Genomic DNA, 20,966 nt, shown 5'->3' with positions numbered 1-20,966 from the left:
ATGTATAGCTGATTCACTTTGTTATTCAGCAGAAACTGACACAACAATGCAAAGCAATTATATTCCAATAAAGATGTTAAAAAAAAAGGTTACAGGTGGCATGCCACAACGCCAAAACAACCTCCCACCCCATATCACCCCCCCACCCCTCGCTCAGGCACAACCTGGCCAAGAGATCCTGGAGGGAAGAGGTTAATCAGCGCTATCAGATTTTATAGCCTCAGGTCATTACTCTTCCAGATGGAAAGCATCCCCAGTGGGGATGAAGAGATTTCCCCCAGGCCACCACGATCTCACTCATCTCCCCGCGCTGGCGCCCGGGACACTTGGCTGGGACACCTGTCCTCGCCTCCTTCACCAACCGCTCCTTGCTCCGCGGCGCTGCAGCCACGAAGCCCTCGAGGGCCGCCCCCCGTCCCCAGGAAACCAAGCTCTCCGTTCCCCGAGGCTCCCTCCCACCACGCCCGAGCAGCCAGGACTCCCAGCGCGCCACCCGCCGTTACCCAGCTAACCGTTGTGCGCGGGTCGCGGCGCCGCGTGACCGTGACGTGACGGGGCGGCTCGGGGCGGAGCTCCTCTCCGCGCCTGGCGCCCCCCACGCCCCGGGAGCTCGCCAGACACTGTGGGGAGGGGTGGGCGCCGCCGCCTTATACCACGCCGCGGGGGCCGGAGAATGCACGCAGGGGGCGGAGTTGGCCCTACGGGCCCCGCCCCCTCCGCCCGCCCTCACAGCGCTGACTTCGGTGTGGTTCCCCCTCGGCCGCCGTCGTCGGCTCCCGGTCCTGCTGGGTGTTCCCCCGCAACGTCGCGGCCACCACCACGCGTGCGGGACGCCAATGTCGGCCTCACCCTCAGTCTCTGGCAGAGAAAAGGGGAAACCGCTAAGGATGGATGGGGCGTGTCCCCTCGGGGCCTGACTCAGGTGTGGGGGGAGATGGGCGCGCGGAAGAGCGGGGAAGTGACTGGAAGTGGGAGACTGGGCGGGGTTTGAGTGGACGCGGGTGCACCTGCGACCGGGAAGAGGCCGAGGGCTAGAGGTTAAGAGCGTGGGCTGTGGGCTCGCTGCGTGAGTTCTGTGACCTCGGGGAAGTCACTCAAACCCTCAGGACCTGTTTCCTGCTCCCTAAAATGGCAACAGTAGTAGAAGCGACCTCATTTAGGGGATTTCCATGGTCTTTGGGGTACACAGAAGTCGGGAAAGAAGAGCGGGTAAGAAGATGGAAAGATTGGTCCAAGAGGGGGAGGGTGTGTGTGCGTGTGTGTGTGCGTGTGCGTGTGTGTGTGTGTGTGTGTGTGTGTGTGTGAAAGATGGAGAAATGAAGATTGCAGATAGGCCAAATTTTTGTGGACACTGAATGTTTGGGACAGGGTGTAATTATGGCTGGCAGTTTTGGGGGGATTGATTATATACTAAACACTTCACCTGAATCCTCATGAGCCTGTGGAGTAGGTACTATTGACAGTTTACAAATAAAGGACCTGAGGTTCAGAGGCGTTGGGTAACTTTACAGAGGCCACTGACCTAGTAGTGGCCAACATTTGAAGTCAGACTTCAGAGCCTGGTTTTTGTCATAAGAGCCATGGTTCTTGAGCAAGTCCAGATACCAAAGTGTATCTGTTAAAGTGATTAAATAATCTTGATTTGAGAAATACCAAAAAAGTATGTCAAGGCCCTTGCCTTCAAAGAATTTGCAAGTTCTTTGGGGGCAACTGAGATACAAATCAGCCCACATTTCTTGAGCATTTGCCATGACAGGACCTGTCCTACCACTCCACCTTTTGTCTCACACACACACTTAATTCCCACAACACTTAAGAGTAGGCCTTATAGTTTCTGTTTTGCAAATGAATAACCTGAGGTTGAGGAGGAGTGGGGTTTGTGGGGTCAGGCCTTGCGCCCTCCTCTCAACCACTCTGCTTGTTTCACAGCAAAGTTTTCAGTAGCAGTTCAATATGTTAGTAGAAGACATTGCAGAATCTATGGTCAAGTACTGCTTGTGAGCAGTAATTGTTTTTTACCTTTGTAAATGCAGAGAAGAAAGGCACTTAAGGTCACTGGAGTGGCCAGGACTTAGATCAGCAGTGCTTCAGGATTGTTAGTGGCAGCAGCATTCAGAGTAGATGGTAGATAGTTGAGTTAGGGAGACAGTGGGACACTGTGGCTCGGGTGTAAATTTATAAGGACCTGTACTATGGAATGGCAGTGCGAAGAGGTAGATAAGAGATTCTCAGGAAACTTCTCAAAGAAGGCACGTAAAGCAGCAGTATAGTGGGTCTGCCCAGTTTCCAACAAAGTACCTAATTAAGGTTGCTAGGGAAATAAAATTAGTGTTTGTGAAGCACTCGGAACAGAGCCTAGCATATAGCACGTGCTCAATAAGTATTTTTTAAAATGAATAAATAGGAAATTAAGGAAATAATTTCATTTACAATAGCATCCAAAAGAATAAAAACACCTAGGGATAGGTTTAACTAAGGAGGTTGCAAAGATTTTAGGCAACTCTACTTTCTGAAGAAACACTGCCCACAGAACTGCCCTTACTTCAGACACCGTCTGCAAGATTGGGGGTCTCCAGGGTCACCCTCACTTCACACCATCTGGCCACAAATTTGGAGGTTCTCATAACCTTGCTTAGGATCAGTAATTTGCTAGAAAGACTCACAGAACACCCTGAAAGCTATTATATTCACAGTCACATTTATTACAGAAAAAGGATGCATTGAAATCAAGCAAGGGAAGAGTAGCATAGGGCAGAATCTGGGAGGGGTCCAAACTCACAGTTCTGGTTGTCCTCTCCAGGTGAGGTCCTGAGTGGAGTTATCTCCTCTCAGCTATGATGTGTGACAGTGCTCTAAGAGTATTGCCAACCTGGGATATCACTCAAGCCCTGGTATCCATTGCTTTGTGAGTCTTCATTACTTGGCATGAATCATAGTCCATGTGATCAAACTAAAATCTCCAGTCACCTGCCTCCCTGAAGTTTGAGCTGTTACCATGTGACACAAAGCCCTAACTCTCCAATCACATTGTTGGTCTTTCTGACATTGCCGGCCCTACCCTGAGTCATTTCATTAGCCTGAACTGAGAAGGGGCCCACCCTTAGACACCTCATTAGCATAAACTGTCAGAGTTGGTCTGAGGGACCCACTATGAATTTCAGAGACACTCCTATCACTTGGGAAATTGCAAGGATGTGGCGGTCATCTCCCAGGAGCTGGGACAAAGGCCAGACCTCTCTTTAGACAAGGCCAGATTCCTTACTACACAAAAGTGGAAGACACACTGAAAACTGTAAAATGTTGCTGGAAGATACTAAAGAAGACCTAAATAAGTGGAAAGACATCCATGTTCACGTATTGGAAGACTTAATATTGTTAAGATGGCAATACTACCCAGCGTGATCTACAGATTCAATGTAATACCTATTAAAATTGCAATAGCTCTTTTGGCAAAAGTGGAAACTCATATGGAATTGTGCAGGATGCTGAATACTTAAAACAATATTGAAGAAGAACAAAGTTGGAGGACTCACATTTCCTTATTACAAAACTTATTACAAAGCTACAGTGATCAAAACAGTGTGGTACTAGCATAGGGATAGCTGTATAGACCAAGAGAATAGAAAGTCCAGAAACAAACTTACAAATCTAGGGCCAACTGATTTTTGAAAAGAATGCCAAGACCATTCAATGGGAAAAGAAATGTCTCTTCAACAAGTGGTGCTGGGACATGTGAATATCCATATGCAAAAGAATGACGTTGCACCCCTACCTTATGCCATATACAAACATAAACTCAAAATGGATTAACCAATAACCTAAATGTAAGAACTAAACTATAAAACTCTTAGAAGAAAAGATGAGGGGTAAATCTTAATGACCTTGGATTTGGCAATGGATTTTTAGATACAATACCAAAAGAAGAGCAACAAAAGGAAAAGATAAATTGGGTTTCACCAAAATGAGAAGGTTTTGTGCATCAAAGGATGTTATCAAGAAAGTGAAAAGACAACCTACACAATGGGAGAAAATATTTGCAAATCAGGGTCTAATGTCCAGAATATGTAAAGAACTCTTACAACTCAACAACAAAAAGACAACCCAATTAAAAAATGAGCAAAGGATTTGAATAGGTGTTTTCCAAAAACGATGTGTAAGTGACCAACAAGCACATGACAAGGTACTCAACGTTATTAGTCATTAGAGAAATGCAAATCAGAAACACAAGATGCCACTCTATACCCACTAGGATGGCTATAATAATAATTTTTTAAGGAAAGTATGTATTGGCAAGAATGTGGAGAAATTTGAAAACTTGCACATTGCTCATGGGGGTATAAAATGGTATAGCCACTGTGGAACAGTTTGGCAGTTCCTCAAAAGTTAAACATAATATTACAAGACCCAGCAATTCTAAGTATATACCCCCCAAATTGAAAACAGGTATTCAAACAAATAGTTGTACAGGAGTTTCATAGCACTATTCACAATAGCCAAAAGTTGGAAACAACCCAATGTGCATCATTAAATGTATGGATAAACAAATGTGATATAGCCGTACAATGGAATATTATTTGGTCACAGAAGGATTGGAGTACTGGTACATGCTACAACATGGATGAGCCTCGAAAAGATGGTAAGTGAGAGTAGGCAGTCACAAAGGGTCACAAATTGTGAATATCCAGACACAAAAGGTCAGAAATTGTATGATTCCATTTTATTAAATATCCAGAATTGGTAAATCTAGAGAGACAGAAAGCAGATTAATGTTGCCAGGGGCTGGGAGAATGACTTTTTAATGGATACGGAGTTTTCTTTTAGGGTAATGAAAATGATTTGGAACTTGATATAGGTGTTGGTTGTTGGTTGTACAACATTGTGAATGTACTAAATACCACTGAAATGTATACTTTAAAATGGTTAACTTCATGTTATATGAATTTACCTCAATAAATAAACCAAATAAATAAATGGAGAAAAAGATTTTCCATGAATTAAATGAAGTTTCTTCTTTGTGTTAAGAGAATCATGTCTAAGTTTATAATTTAAACTTTATATATCTTAAAGAGGGCCAATGTGATAGTCAGAAGCCACCCTCCTTCCCCAAGATGTCCATGTCCTAATCCTTGGAATCTGTGAATACGTTATTTACATGACAAAGGGGAATTAGGGTTGCAGATGGAACTAAATTTGCTAGTCAGCTGACCTTAAAATAGGGAGATCATCCTGGATTGTCTGGGCCCAATATAATTAAGAGTCCGTAAAAGTGGGAGAGAGTAGGCAGACAGGTCAGAGTGATGCAGTGTGAGGACTTGACCTGCTGTTGCTGGCTTTTAAGATGGAGGAAGGGGGGCACCAGCCAAGGAATGCAGGTGGCCTCTAGAGTCTGGGAAGGGCAAAGAAACAGACTCTCCTCTAGAGCCTCCAGAAGGCTTGACACCTTGATTTTAGCCCAGTGAGGCCTGTGTTGGTCTTCTGACCTGTAAAACTGTAAGATAATAAATCTAGGTTGCTGTTGTTGTTTCTAAAATATTTATTTATTTGGTTGCGTTGGGTCTTAGTTGCAGCAGGTGGGCTCCTTAGTTGTGGCATGTGAACTCCTAGTTGCAGCATGGATGTGGGATCTAGTTCCCCGACAAGGGATTGGACCAACACCCCTGCATTGGGAGTGTGGAGTCTTAACCACTGCACCTCCAGGGAAGTCCCCTAAATCTATGTTGTTTTAAGCCACTAACTTTGTGATAATTTGTTACAGCCATGATGGAAAACTAATACAGACAGCATAAATGTGTATACTTCAGGCCTCACAAAACTTGTATCTTCCTACTGACAGTGAATATTTTTATGAAGAGTACAGGCTTTGGAGTTGGAAGGCCAGGTGCTATAACTTGCTAGCTGTGTTTCTGTGGGCAATTCACTGAACTCTTCTAGGCTTCAGTTTCCTCACCAGGAACATTGGAGATAATACCTACAAACCCGATGTGTCATGAGAATCAAAAGAGAAAATTATTGGTGAAACTGGGAAAGTGCTCTGAGAGTGGTTTTTTGTTTTGTTTTTTTTTAATATAAATTATCAGTAAAGGGTGCTTAAGGGGGAAAGGTCCAGAGTTACTCTAATATTTTAGCTGGAAATAGAGAAATAGACAAGGTGGGAAGAAGAAACAGTTTGAGTGAACTGGAGGAAATGATAAAGCAGGTACAATTCTTACTATTTTTCCAGATGTCATCCTTGTTTTAAGCCAGTATAAGAGGAATTTTAGAGTTGGCAGAAGCCTGGAAATCATGTAACCAACGCCCAACCTTATGCAGATGTGGAAGCTGAAATCCAGAAGCTGGAAGACTTTCTTCAAACCACTCAGCTAATGAATGGTTTGACCAGGTGAATAGACAAGTTTTCTGGACTTTACTGTCTAAAGCATAACCTTTAAGATAAAGTGTTTCTTTACTGCAAACCAGAGGGGATACAGTGCCCTCTAGTGGCTTTTTATTTTATTATACAAATCCCCATTACTTCACATTTCTGTTTTAAAGGTTGAGAAGGAGATGATGCAAGCTAGGCTGCCTTAGAGAAGGACCTTACAGTTATTTGCAAACTCAGATTTCAAGGTTTCAAGCAAGTTCTAACTTGAGAAATTAGGGACTAGGATGAGAAACACCATTAAAGGAAAAGGGGTGGGGAATTTGTAAATGCAAATTTGGACATTTGTGCTGAATACACTGCTCAAATATTTTATCTGGAAAATAAGAAAAATACGTTTTTGTTGTGTTTCCACTGACAAACTCAGTGAAATCAAAAAGGTTCACTTTTCGTTTTATTGAGATACAGTCCTCATAACATAAAATCCACCATTTAAAAGTGTAAGCTTAAGTAGTTTTCAGTATATTCACCATGTTGTGCAACCATCATCACTATCTAATTGCAGAATATTTCCATCTCCCCCCACACCCCAAAAAACCCCAAACAATTAGAAGTTGATTCGAATCCCCCCCCATCCCCTGACAATTGCTAATGTACTTTCTGTCTCTATGTATTTGTCTATTCTGGATATTTTATATAAATGGAATGTGAACTTTCATCTCTGGCTACTTTCATTTAGCATAGTGTTTTCAAGGTTCACCCATATTGTAGCATGTATCAGTACTTAGTTCCTTTTTATGGCTGAATAATATTCTGTTGTACGGATATATCACATTGTATTTATTTGTTCATCAATTGATGGGTATTGAGTTGTTTACACTTTTTTAAAAAATTTGTTTATTTATTTTTGGCTGTGTTAGGTCTTCGTTGCTGTGCGCGGGCTTTCTCTAGTTGTGGCGAGTGCGGGCTACTCTTGTGGTGCGCCGTCTTCTCATTGCAGTGGCTTGTTGCGGAGCATGAGCTCTAGGCACACTGGCTTCAGTAGTTGTGGCACTCGGGCTCAGTAGTTGTGGCTCACGGGCTCTAAAGCGCAGGCTTAGTAGTTGTGGCGCATGGGCTTAGTTGCTCCGCGGCATGTGGGATCTTCCTGGACCAGGGATTGAACCCGTGTCCCCTGTGTTGGCAGGCAGATTCTTAACCACTGCGCCACCAGGGTAGTCCCTCTATGTTTAACTTTTTGAAGAACTACCAAACAATGTATGTTCCAACTGTCTCATATTTTCCAATACTTGTTTTTTCCATTTTATTATTAATATTAATATTGCCATTCTAATGGGTATAAAGTAGTATCTCATGTGGTTTGTTTTAAATTTTGAAATCAATTTTTTCTCTTTTTTTATTTTTGTTTTTATTTGTGGTAAAATACACAAAACATAGAATTTACCTTCATAACTATTTTAGGTATATAGTTCATTAATGTTAAGTATATTCACATTGTGGTGCAACCAATTTCCAAAACTCCACCTTGTAAAACTGAAACTATGCCCGTTAAGCAACTCCCCATTCTCCTCTCCCCTCAACCACCATCCTACTTTCTGTCTCTATGAATTTGATGACTCTAGGGTATCTCATATTAATGGAATAGTATTTGTCTTTTTGGGACTGGCTTATTTCACTTAGCATAATGTCCTCAAAAGTTCATCCATGTTGTAGCATGTGTCAGAATTTCCTTTCTTTTTTTTTTTGTGGTACACGGGCCTCTCACTGCTGTGGCCTCTCCCGTTGCGGAGCACAGGCTCCAGACACGCAGGCTCAGTGGCCATGGCTCACGGGCCCAGCCTCTCTGCGGCATGTGGGATCTTCCCGGACCGGGGCACGAACCCGTGTCCCCTGCATCGGCAGGCGGACTCTCAACCACTGCGCCACCAGGGAAGCCCGTCACCTAACTTCTTATACCATTTGTACCCTCATCAAATTCCCACACTTAAAAGTTCGTTCAGGTTTTTTGTTTTGGATCTTTTCTATTTGTCACTTTCTAATTCTTTTCCTTCCCTATTTTCTCCCTCTTCTACTTTCCCTTTCTCCTCATACCTTGTCCTTCTCCTCCTTCTGCCTCTTTCCTTCCTTATTACTCCCCCTTGCTTCTTTCTCTTCCTCTTTTCCTCCTCTTCTCCCCTCTTCCCCTCATCCTCCTCATCTTCCTCTTTTTCTGGTAAAGTTGACAAATTCCTTATTATTATTTAATAAAGATAAATGAATTCAATGAAATTCTTTTCTTGCACGCCCTTTCATACAATTCAAATTAACGAAGTTTTCTGTATACAATTTAATCTATTAGAATACTACCAGAATTTTTGTCAAGCACTGAAATGTTACACATTAGTCATGATTATAAATTCCATCAATGTAGTCTAAAATACGTAAGTGTATTAACTGGAACTTAGTTAATTACAGAGACTTCTTACCTTTCCTTTCTTTTTTTTTTTTTTGGCAGATACATTGCTCGTTTATTTGCTCCATGTTTGAAAAGAATTTCAAAATAAAATAACTTTATACACCATACAATTCAGAGCAGAGTTGGGCTCAGGGGACCACTTCATGGTTCACAGGGTGGGCAGAACCCTCTGTCTCCAAACATTTTTTGCACTAGTTTGACTTTCTGCTGTGAGTCCTGGTCCCAGTCTTGCTTGAAACCCCATGAGGTTAAGTTCACCACCCAAGGGGGCTGGAATTTTCCCAGCCATAGGGATGAGCTGCTAGTTCAGAGGTGAAAGAGGGCTTCCTGGAAGGGACCAATAAAGCCTCTGCAGCAGAAACAGGAGGAGACAAGGGCAGAAGGCACGGGACTGAACCAGAGAGCCTCTGGGGGATGGTGGAGCTCTCAGGATCCAGCATTTCCCTGTGCTCAACCGTGGCTTTCCATTCAGTAGAACAGGGTCTACCTTAGAAAGCAGCAGAAACTTTCTTCTAGTAGCTTCCAAAACCTGAAGACAGGGCCCAGCAGGAATTTCGACTGGACCCAGGAGATCCCAGGATGCCAGGGAGCTACAAGCCCTTGATTATTGAGGTGGCCCAGCCAATGGGCCCAGCTCCTGGAAGGCACAGTAAGGTAGTTTTGCAAGGACGGCCCACGACTAGGACAGACAGACCCATGCAAACACACTGGAGTTGGTAAAAGGGACTCCATATTGCTCATTCCCTAACTCCAGGTTTGACACCCATTGTTCAAAAGACACAAAGTGAACACCGTTCTTGAGGTTGGAGGACACATGGCTGGCCTCAAAGGGGACTCTCCTCCACCGCCGGATGCGAAAAAGATTCGAAGAGAAATGACGCAGGACAGCCTGGTTGACGTCTAGAGTTTGGACAATTAGCCGATATATACATATACGGTTAGTGCCTCTTCGTTCTATCCAGCAGTCAGAGACACAAATCCCAGTCTTTCCACTATCCAGGAGTTCTGGCCAGAAACCCTCCTTCTCCAGGTCCAAAACTTCCTTTCTTCGAAACCACCTGTAACCAGGTAGGTAGTAGGCAGGTAGGAAGTGGACATCACAAGGAGCTGCAGGCATGCCCTTACATTTTCCCTCCTTTGTCCAGCCGTCCCCACCACTCAGCATAGGCTGTTCTGGGAAGCCATCTAGGCCCCTGGGGTTCAGGAGGAGGTTGCGCCCTATGGGTCTGCGCTCGCAGAAGCGGCCCAGGACGCAGGGCCTGAGGCCGGCGGCGGCGGCAGGCAGGTGCTGACGATGGGCCACAGGGCGGCGTGTTTCCGGGGCAGGATGCTCAGCCACAGGGCCTGGCAGTCCACTAGGTCGCGCCAGCGCCTGCACACCTGGTGGCGGTGCCTGAGCAGCATGTGTTGGGGCACGTGGCTCAGCACCATTAGGAGCAGCTCGGCTGGCAGTTGGTTCGGGCCCAGCGCCTCCTAGGATTCCTGCTCCAGCAAGGGGATCCCGACAGGCTGGCCCCTGGAGGAGGGCTTCTCACCAGGCTCAGCTGCGACCTGCATCGCAGCCAGCGCCCCTCCTGGGTGGGCCATCACCTTGCTTCACGTCTCTTTCCTTTCTAAGACAAGTTAGAGCACTTTATCATTTTGCTGTTTTGGGTAAATAATCTGAAAATGCACTGCTTATGGCTATGCTTAACAAGTTGTGATATATGATGGAAAATAGGAATAATACAGGGCCAAAAAGATAACCTTTAAGTATTTTATACTTTTTTGACTTAGGGGGCATGCAAGTTAAATGAAAATTTTGAGGTTTATATGGTTGTTTTTCGTTGTTGTTGTTGCAGGTGTTACCATCTGAAGAGGATAGAATGAAAAAAAGAAATGAGAAATCAGCTTGTTGTGAAGCTTGTGAGAAAAAAAAAATAAGGTAATTTGGATGTTATATGAAAGAATATCTTCAAACCTATGCTTACTTTGGCAAAATTTAAAAAATTTTAATGGCGAAATATAGCTGGAAGAAACAGGATAATGAGTCTAACTTACATTGCCATCTTACTTTAAAAGAGGAAAATATTTTACTAATAGAAGTCATGTAGAATAGCTAATGAAGTGAAATGTGTGAAATGAAATGAAATGAAATGAAACTTAATATTATCATTATCTGGGTGCTCTTGAGAAGCAGTGATTATTTCATCAAAAGAAAAAGTGTTGATTTGAAGATATTGTCACATTGTATAAGAAATTAGAAAATCACATTTATCATGTAGCTACATTTTTCATATTAAAACTCTAAGGGTAGTTCTAAACATTCTTATGCTATTCCAACTCTGAAAATTGCTTGGAAAAACTTTTAGAGAATTAAAATTTGTTTTCCTGGGACAAGATTGCATTAGCCCTACCCTTACAACCAAATTCCTCCAAACACTCATTTGCAGGTGTCAGTAATACACACCATTTTAAACAATGCTTCCACAGAAATCATCAGTCACATAAACATGTACTGCTCCCATAGCCAGACTCCACATCCAATAAAAACACATGCATTTGTTCTTCTTTCCCCTCTACCCCCAAATAAAAAATAAACAAACAAATCCCCTAACTAGGGAGCTACCAGAGAGAAGGTGGAGGTGAGGCTGAAGGTAGGAGCTGCTAGAGCACAGTAATCACATTTCCTCTCCTCCAGCCCCCCTCCCCTCTCCATTTTAAATTGAGGTAATAAAGGTAAAATTACACGTGTAGATCTTAAGCGATCAATTTAATGAGTTTTGACAATCTTATATTCCTCTCTAACCACCAGCTGAAAAAAAAAGATATAGAACATTCTGTCACCCCAGGAGGTTTCTTCATGCCATTTCCAGTCTGTTCCCCCTCTTTCTAAGGAAACATACATCTGATTTCTGTCCCCATAGCCTTGTTTAGCATTGTCCTGGACTTCATATATGGAATCATACAGTAATGTACTATTTTATACCTGGACACTTTCACTCAGCATATTTCTAAGATTATCCATGTTGCTGCTAATTTCAGTAGCATGTTCCTTTTAGTTTCTGAGTAGTATTTCATTATATGAATATACCACATTTTTTTAAGACTTTATTTTTTAGAACAGTTTTAGGTTTACAATAAAATTGAGAGGAAGGTGAAAAGATTTTCCATATTCCTGCTGCCCCCATACATGCACAGCCTTCCCCATTATCAACATCACTCACCAAAATGGTACATTTTCCTACCAAGGATGACCCGACATTGATACATCATAATCCCCAAAGTTCATAGTTTACCTAAGGGTTTATTCCTGGTGTTGTACATTCTATGGTTTGGGACAAATGTATAATGACATGTATCTATCTTTATATAATATCATATACAATATTTTCACTGCCCTAAAAATTCGTTGTCCTCTGTCTATTCATCTTCTCCACCCCCCAACTCCCCCTTCAAATCCCTGGCAACCATTGATCTTTTCACTGTCTCTATAGTTTTACCTTTTCCAATGATTCATATAGTTGGAATCACATAGTATGTAGTCTTTTCAGATTGGCTTCTTTCACTTAGGAATATGCATGTCTTTGCATGTCTTGATAGTTCATTTCTTTTTAGTGCTAAATAATATTTCATTTTCTGGGTTATGTTAATGTATCCATTCATCTACTGTAGGACATCTTGGTTGCTTCCAAGTTTTAGCAATTATGAATAAAGCTGCTCTGAACCTCCTTCTGCAGGTTTTTAGGTGGGTATAAGTTTTCAATTCTATTGGGTAAATACCAAAGAACACGATTGCTTGATTGTTTGGTACAAGTATATTTGTCTTGTAAAGAACCACCAAACTGTCTTCCAAAGTGGCTGTACCATTTTGCATTCCCACCAGCAATGAATAAAGGTTCCGAGACTTCCTGGTGGCCCAGTGGTTAAGAATCCGCCTGCCAATGCAGGGGATACATGTTCGAGCCCTGGTCTGGGAAGATCCCACATGCCACGGAGCAACTAAGTCGTGTGCCACAACTACTGAGCCTGCGTTCAAGAGCCCGCGAGCCACGACTACTGAGCCCGCATGCCACAACTACTGAAACCCACGTGCCTAGAGCCCATGCCCTGCAACAAGAGAAGCCACCACAATGGGAAGCAGGCGCACCACAACATAGAGTAGCCCACACTCGCCGCAACTAGAGAAAGCCCGCACACAGCAACGAAGGCCCAATGCAGCCAAAAATAAATAAATAAATAAATAAATAAATAATTTTTTAAAGTTCCTGTTGCTTCACCTCCTCACCGGTGTTTGGGGTTGTCAGTGTTCTGGATTTTGGCTAGTCTAATAGGTGTGCAGTAGTATCTTATTGTTTTAATTTGCATTTCCCTGATGATACATGATGTGGAGCATCTTTTCATATGATTATTTGCCATTTGTATATCTTCTTTGGTGTTAAGGTTTTTGGCCCATTTTAAAATCTGGTTTTCTTATTGTTCAGTTTTCAGAGTTCTTTGTGTATTTTGATTAATAGTCCTTTGTCAGATGTGTCTTTTGCAAATATTTTCTCCCAGTCTGTGGCTTCTCTTCTAATTCTCTTGGTAACTGTGTTTCTCAGAGCCAAGTTTTTTAATTTTAATGAAGTAAAGCTTATCAATTATTTCCTTCATGGATTACACCAGAATTTTTTAAACCCATTCTTCTGTTTATATACTTATAGTTTGTTTCCAATTTGGGAACTTTATAACAAACACTGCTGTGACTATTTGTATAGACACATGCTTTTCTCTCTCTTTGGTAGATACCTAAAAGTAGAATTATTAGGTCATAGGGTAAAGGTATGTTTAAGTTCATTAGAGGGGACTTCCCTGGCAGTCCAGTTATTAGGACTCCGTGCTTCCACCGCAGGGGGCGTGGGTTCCATCCCTGGTCAGGGAACTAGAACGCCACATGCCGTGCAGCATGGCCAAAAAAAAAAGTTCATTAGAAACTACTAAGTCCTCCAAACTGTTTGTACTATTTTACCAGCAACGTATTACAGGTCAAGTTGCTCCATATTCTTGTTAACATTTAACATTGTTCGAGTTTTTTTTACTGTGGCCATTCTGATGCATAGGAAATGGTACATTATTGTGGTTTTAATTTGCATTTTCTTGATGACTGGTGATGTTTAGTACCTTTTCATGTGCTTATTTGACATCATATGCATTCTTTTTTTTTTTTTTTTTTTTGTGTGTGTGTTACGGGGGTCGCTCACTGCTGTGGCCTCTCCTGTTGCGGAGCCCAGGCTACGGACGCGCGAGCCCAGCGGCCATGGCTCACGGGCCCAGCCACTCCGCGGCATGTGGGATCCTCCCAGACCGGGGCACGAACCTGCATCCCCCGCATCGGCAGGCGGACTCTCAACCACTGCGCCACCAGGGAAGCCCTGTATTCTTTTTTAAAGTTGAAATGTAGCTGAGGTACAATAGTATTTTAGTTTCAGGTATATAATACTGTGATTCAATATTTTTATAGATTATACTCCATTTACGGTTATTATAAAATATTGGCTATATTCCCTGTGCTGTACAATATATCCTTGTAGATTATTCACTTTATACATAGTAGTTTGTACCTCTTAATCCCGTACCCCTATAACTCCCCACTCCCTTCACTCTCCCCAGTGGTAACAACTAGTTTGATCTCTATACCTGTGAGTCTGTTTCTCTTTTGTTATATTCATTCACTTGTTTTAATTTTTAGATTTCACATATAAGTGACAACATACAGTATTTGTCTTTGTCTGTCTGTCTGACTTATTTCACATAGTGTAATACCCTCTGTATCCATCCATGTTGTTGCAAGTGGCAAGATTTCTTTTTTTTTTCTGGCTGAGTAATATTCGTGTGTGTGTGTGTGTGTGTGTGTGTGTGTGTCTTCTTGTTAATTCATCTGTTGATGGACATTTTGGTTGCTTCCATATCTCGGCTATTGTAAATAGTGCTGCAGTGAATATCAGTGTGCATGTGTCTTTCAAAGGAAATTGCAAACATTAATAAACTTCCCTCTCAATAGTTCAGCATACATAGCACTAACTAGAGTTCAGTATTTGTTGACAGTATTTTTTCCTTTTAGGAAAATTTGAATGACTATATTTTATAGATGTAATTTGTAATATTAACTTATTAAGATCAGTGACTTTACCAGAGCAAATTTTTGATCATTATAAATAGAAAATTTTGAAACTGGAATATTACATAATAATTTATTTCTCCATTTTATTTTGCTTGCACAGTACTGAAATGATTGATGATTGATCAAAATAAGTAGTCACAAATGGTAGCAGATTTTTAAAATAGCTCATGGAATTTTAGGAAATTAGGTCTAAATTTTATAATGTAGGTCACACTTCAATGACATTAATTCTAAAGCTGGAAGGAAGTATATTAGACATTTTTCTTTTTAAATTGTAATCAGAATAGTATCTAATAAGAGTTCAGGTATTTTTTTCATATATGTAATAGTTGGGCATAACTTACCCCAACTAACAATAAATGCTAGAAGTGTCTATAAGTGTTCACTGGTTATCGTACAACTTATCATTGCAATGTGAAGAAAATTTGTTCCAAAAAGATGAACCTTATACATTTATTGAGTGTGCTATGTTATCTACTCATGTGTATGATTTTACAACCTGGATTTTTAAAAAGGAGCTACAATCTACCTAGTCAACCACACATTAAGAAAAAGTTCATATTAAGTGCACAGCAATGGGAGATGAATCTCTATTCAAAGAGCTAAGTTTCTGCCAAGGGAGGAATTAGGAAAATGCACTCGTACCCCCGCCCTAGAATGCCACACTTAGGAATCAAAGGAGGTCTCTGGCAGCCAGGCCCAGCAGGCTTGACAGGTTAGTCTTTCTAATCCCTCCCTGGGAACACGCTGCTCAATACTGTCTGCAGTGGTGGCAGGAAGCTAATTCTGCTTCTCTGTGAATAATGGAGGGTACCACCACCCTGAGGATTGTCAGAAGCCAGGGGAGCCAGTGCTTGGGTAGGCTTTTTTTTGCTTCAGGGCACTAGGCTGGTTGGAACCCCTTGGATAATCCAGCTGGAAAAAAGTCACAAAACCCATGCAAGGCATCCTAAATAACCACGCTTAAATTAAGGTAGAGGATTGCCTCTTGAAGAGGCTCAGGACCTTCAGTCCAGGAGTGATTGGCACTTCATTCACTTCTACATGGAGGAAAAAAAAGTTTCTGGAATATTCAAAAACTGCCCCGGTGACCTGATTTCATTGGCATGGACCCAGTCTGTTCTGAGAAGTTGTGCTGCAGTTGTGGTATGGCAAGAAGAATACTATTTTTGGAGTAAGGAAACACTTAGCTTGGAACGTACGGATCACAAGACCTTGAACACGTCAACTAACCTCAGTTTTCCTCATCAGTAAATGGATTGTTGTGGTAAGAACTTCATAAAATAATCCACGTGGAAGCACCTGACACTAATGCTCAGAATACATTACTTAATCTGAATACAGTCTCCTAAGTAAAACAGATATTCCTTAACACACCAACAGATGCTCTGAGTGAGGGAGGGAAGAAAGAAGGAGGAAGTTTTTAATTGAACTGTTATTAAATAAGTTGGAGGTGCTCATGTAATTGTAGCTATTATTACTTCACCTTTTAGAATCGAAAGGAAAGTGATACATCACCTAAGATAATGCTGAGGTAAATACATGTAACTTTTGCTTTCTTATGTCTGGTGATAGATACTGTGCACTTCTGAGGAGGCCACGTCACAAGTTGGCCTTAAACATATGTAATGGACAGCTTTTATTCTTGCGTGACTAGCATCCTTTCCTCCTTTTACGTTATAGCACCTAGTTTTCCTCTATCATGCTCAGTTCATTGTTCCTGGGGGGAGAAGAGTCCGCACCAGCTCCAGAAGTGGACTTCTAAGCCAGGCCTTTCCAATCAGAGCATTACATTTACGGCAGATCCCATTGATTGGCTGACCTAATCCCCATTCTCAACCCCCTTCTTCCCAGCCTAACTCAACTGGAGAGTCTGGAAGAGCAAAATACTTGGCTCTCCTGCCTTGCTTGAGGGTAAGGGTAGCCTTGTGACCCAGTTATGATCAGTGAGTCATGAGCAGAAGTCTGCTGGGTGATTTTGGGAAAACTTTCGCTTTCTTCAACGAGGGACGTTTGCTGCCCGTAGCATCCTTTTTCCTGCCTAGAACCTGGATGTGAATTTTTGGAGCTGCAGCTGCCATCTTGCAATAATGAAGAAAAAGCCAAAGAACTAAAAAGCCAAAGAACTTGCAGACCACGGGCTCTAGGCAAGCGGGCTCAGTAGTCGTGGCACACGGGCTTAGTTGCTCCACGGCATGTGGGATCTTCCCGGACCAGGGCTTGAACCCGTGTCCCCTGCATTGGCAGACGGATTCTTAACCACTGTGCCACCAGGGAAGTCCCACATCTTTTAATATAAGGAACATGAACTTCATTTTGTTTTATCAAGTACTCTGTTGTCTGCAACTGAAGGCATCTCTAACTGATAAAATATCTCCTTGGCTGTACTGATTGATTCAAGGTTGGCCATGTGCTCAAGTTAGACCAATCAGAACCAATGAGACTCAGTTTTAGGACTTTCAATGGACTATTAGAATAAGAAGTTCTCTATCTGTAGACCTGAAAGTAAAAAGATATAAGCCTAGAACTGCTGGCAGCCAACTTGGGATCAGCCAGTATGAGAATGAAGCCAGGGCTTCCCTGGTGGCGCAGTGGTTGAGAGTCCGCCTGCCGATGCAGGGGACACAGGTTCGTGCCCCGGTCTGGGAAGATCCCACATGCCGCGGAGCGGCTGGGCCCGTGAGCCATGGCTGCTAGCCTGCGTGTCTGGAGCCTGTGCTCCGCAACGGGAGAGGCCACAACAGTGAGAGGCCCGCGTACCACAAAAAAAAAAAGAAAAAAGAAAAAGAGAATGAAGCCAGTACAGAGAAGACACAGATGAGATAGGGAGAGAGAGTGAGTTATGATGATATCCTTTGAGTCCCTGATCCAGATTTGCCTAAAGGGAGGGTGCCTTTGGACTTTTTAAATACAGGAACCAATAAATCCCTTTTTGGCTCAAGCTTGAGATATGAAGATTCTGTCACGTATCAAAACCTGACTAATACTTGGCAACATATTACCGGTGCTGCTCCTAGTCCATATGTTCTCCTGCCTGCACTGCCTCAAGTACCTAAGAGCAGGGCTTAATATTTATCCGTTTTTAGTGAGTCCCTTCCTCCCTCAGCTTCTCTGTTGATACTTTTGTGGGTCCACCCACAAGGAGAGGCCTCTGCTCTGGGTGAGAGGAGATGAAAGATCCCACACATTTTAGGAGAGACTTTCCAGCACAGGGAAGCACAGTACACGTGTTTCCTCTCTGACTGAAATTCATGAAGAGGCTCTTCAGTGAGGTAGGAAAGGGGAGACTAGAGGGAGTTGCTGGGTGGAAGGATAATTTGGTTTATTACAATTAAATTGTTTCAACTTTTTCTTCCCTTACTATCAAAGTCATACAGTAAATATAAAAAGAGGGAATTCCCTGGTGGTCCAGTGATTAAGACTCTACACTTCCATTGCAGGGGGCCCGGGTTGCCATGTGGCGTGGCCAAAAAAAGTAGAGATCACTATGTTTCTCAAGCGATTTTTCTTTTCTTCTCATAGTCTTCCGTATTATGTCTGCTGAAAAGCATTGTCTTTGATAATCAAAATAACATGATGGTTGAATCCATTTGATAGCAACAAACCAGTTTTCAAGGCCAAGGGATAGCAATAGTCTGGTCCATTGTCAGGGGAGTCCTAACCACTGGACCACCAGGGAACTCCCAATAAGTACTGTGTTTGAATTTACTCTCTTCAGGCTTTCACTCCCATATTCCACCAAAACTGCCTTTGCTGATAAGTTCACATTGCCAAATTTGATGGTTAATTCTTGGTCTTTGTACTTCACCTGTTGGCAGCATTTTACACAGTTCTTTGGAGTCCAGGTAGTGAGGCAGTCAGGAGTGTAGACTCTTGAGCCAGCAAAAGTTCAAAATTAGAGTTTCACCACCATGAGCTGTGTAACCTTGAGAGAGACCTTTAAACTCTGTGCCTCAAGTTTGTCACCTATGACATGGGAATGATAATAATATCATCTAATTCATAGTGTTGCGAAGATTAAGTCGTACTAAGAATAGTAGTAGTAGTAGGTGGTGGTAGTTGGTAGTAGTTGGTTGTAGTAGTAATATGCTTTCTTGAGTTGGCTTCCAGGATCCCACACTCACTCATTTTTTTTCTTATTTCACTAGCTACTCCTAATCTCTTTTGCTGCTTCCTTCTTAGTCCCCAGATCCCTAAAGCTGCCCCAGATCCCTGTCACTGTACCTCTTTAACTACATCACTCTCTTAGTGAGCTCATCCAGTCTTACGATTTTAAATACTATCAGCAGTGGACACTATTATGTACGATCCACATACCCCTTCAAGGAAGGATTTGTGCCCCAGCTGCTAAGGCTACCATCAGTGGACAGCCTTCATCTGTCAGCTCTTTCAGGGATAACCTGAGCTGCACAGAGCCTCCCTGCCTGAGGCCATGTCTTTCTGGAGGTGGTCGACATTCGATAACTGGTTGAGGCAAGAGTATAAAGGCTTACTAGTTCAGCCTCACATAGGACAACTCTGCCAGGCCATTTCAGCTCCAGAGCTTCTCGGGGAATCACCTTGTGTTGTCAGGCCTGCATCATAGCTCAACTCCCTCTGCCCAATCCTGCTTCTTCCACCTGCCTTCCGGAGATGTTGATTCCAAGGACATTCTCTGGGAAACATCCTAAACACTGAAGTCTGCCTCAGAATCTGCTTCCCAAAAAACCCAAATTGTGATGCTATTTATGTGTTGATGACTCTCAAATTTTATATCAACAGTGTAATCTTCTCTGAACTCCAAATTGTATAGTCAACTGCCTGCTTGGAAATTTAACAGACATCACAAATTTAATGTACCTAAAACTGGGCTCTTTTTTTTGTCGAAATGTAGTTGATTCACAATGTTTCAGGTGTACAGCAAAGTGATTCTGTTTTACTCATATATATAAATACATGTATTTATATATATATAAAAATATACCTGTTCTTTTTCAGATTTTTTTCCATTATAGGTTATTACAAGATATTGAATATAGTTCCCTGTGTTATACAGAAGGTCCTTATTATTTTATAGATAGTAGTGTGTATGCATTAATCCCAAATTCCTAATTTATCCCTCCCCCCTCTTCCCCTTTGGTAACCACAAGTTTGTTTACTATGTCTGTGAGTCTATTTCTGTTTTGTAAATAAGTTCATTTGTATCATTGTTTTTAGATTCCACAGATAAGTGATATCATATTTGTCTTTCTCTGTCTGACTTACTACACTTAGTGTGATAATCTCTAGGTCCACCCATGTTGCTGCAAATGGAATTATTTTGCTCTCTTTTATGGCTGAGTAATATTCCATTGTGTGTATATATATATATATACCACATCTTCTTTATCCATTTTTCTGTTGATGGACATTTAGGTTGTTTCCATGTCTTGGCTATTGTAAATAGTGCTGCTGTGAATATTGGGGTACATGTATCTTTTCGAATTAGAGTTTTCATCTTTTCTGGATATATGCCCAGGAGTGGGATTGCTGGATCATATAGCAACTCTATTTTCAGTTTTTTAAGGAACCTCCATACCATTCTCTATAGTGGCTGGACCAGTTTACATTCCCACCAACAATGTAGGAAAGTTCCCTTTTCTCCACACCCTCTCCAGCATTTATTATTTGTAGACATTTAAAAAATTTAGTTAATTAATTAATTTAGTTTTGGCTGTGTTGGGTCTTTGTTGCTGCACGTTGGCTTTCTCTAGTTGCGGTGAGCGGGGACTACTCTTCACTGTGGTGCACAGGCTTCTCATTGCAGTGGCTTATTTTATTGCAGAGCACAGGCTCTAGGTGTGCGGGCTTCCATAGTTCTGGCACGGAGACTCAGTAGTTGTGGCTCACGGGCTCTAGAGAGCAGGCTCAATAGTTGTGGCACTTGGGTTTAGTTGCTCCACAGCATGTGGAATCTTCCTGGACCAGGGCTTGAACCCATGTCCCCTGCATTGACAGGCGGATTCTTAACCACTGAGCCACCAGGGAAGTCCCTG

General features: G+C 42.4%; 1 protein-coding gene and 1 long non-coding RNA gene across 3 annotated transcripts in view; one reads left to right on the top strand and one right to left on the bottom strand.

Annotated features, from left to right (window-relative positions):
- LOC115859756 (monocarboxylate transporter 1-like) overlaps window positions 1-655 on the bottom strand; it is a 37,059-nt gene extending 36,404 nt beyond the window's left edge. The window contains exon 1 of one of the 2 annotated variants that reach the window (XM_030869064.2): window positions 513-655. The gene's annotated coding sequence lies outside the window, so the exon portion shown is untranslated. Of the gene's footprint in view, window positions 1-164; window positions 433-512 lie in introns of those variants that run through there. The other variant, XM_060301202.1, reaches the window with a different exon arrangement.
- Window positions 576-20,966, top strand: part of LOC115859758 (uncharacterized) — a 30,524-nt gene continuing 10,133 nt past the window's right edge. Inside the window, exons 1-4 of the long non-coding RNA XR_009564391.1 lie at window positions 576-922; window positions 9,568-9,750; window positions 10,655-10,737; window positions 12,468-12,540. This is a non-coding gene — a long non-coding RNA (uncharacterized lncRNA). The remainder of the gene's footprint in view (window positions 923-9,567; window positions 9,751-10,654; window positions 10,738-12,467; window positions 12,541-20,966) is intronic.

Source organism: Globicephala melas, chromosome 1 (genome assembly GCF_963455315.2).
Source record: "Globicephala melas chromosome 1, mGloMel1.2, whole genome shotgun sequence".
Taxonomy (NCBI): Eukaryota; Metazoa; Chordata; class Mammalia; order Artiodactyla; family Delphinidae; genus Globicephala; species Globicephala melas.
This window is presented reverse-complemented; position numbering and strand designations above follow the sequence as displayed.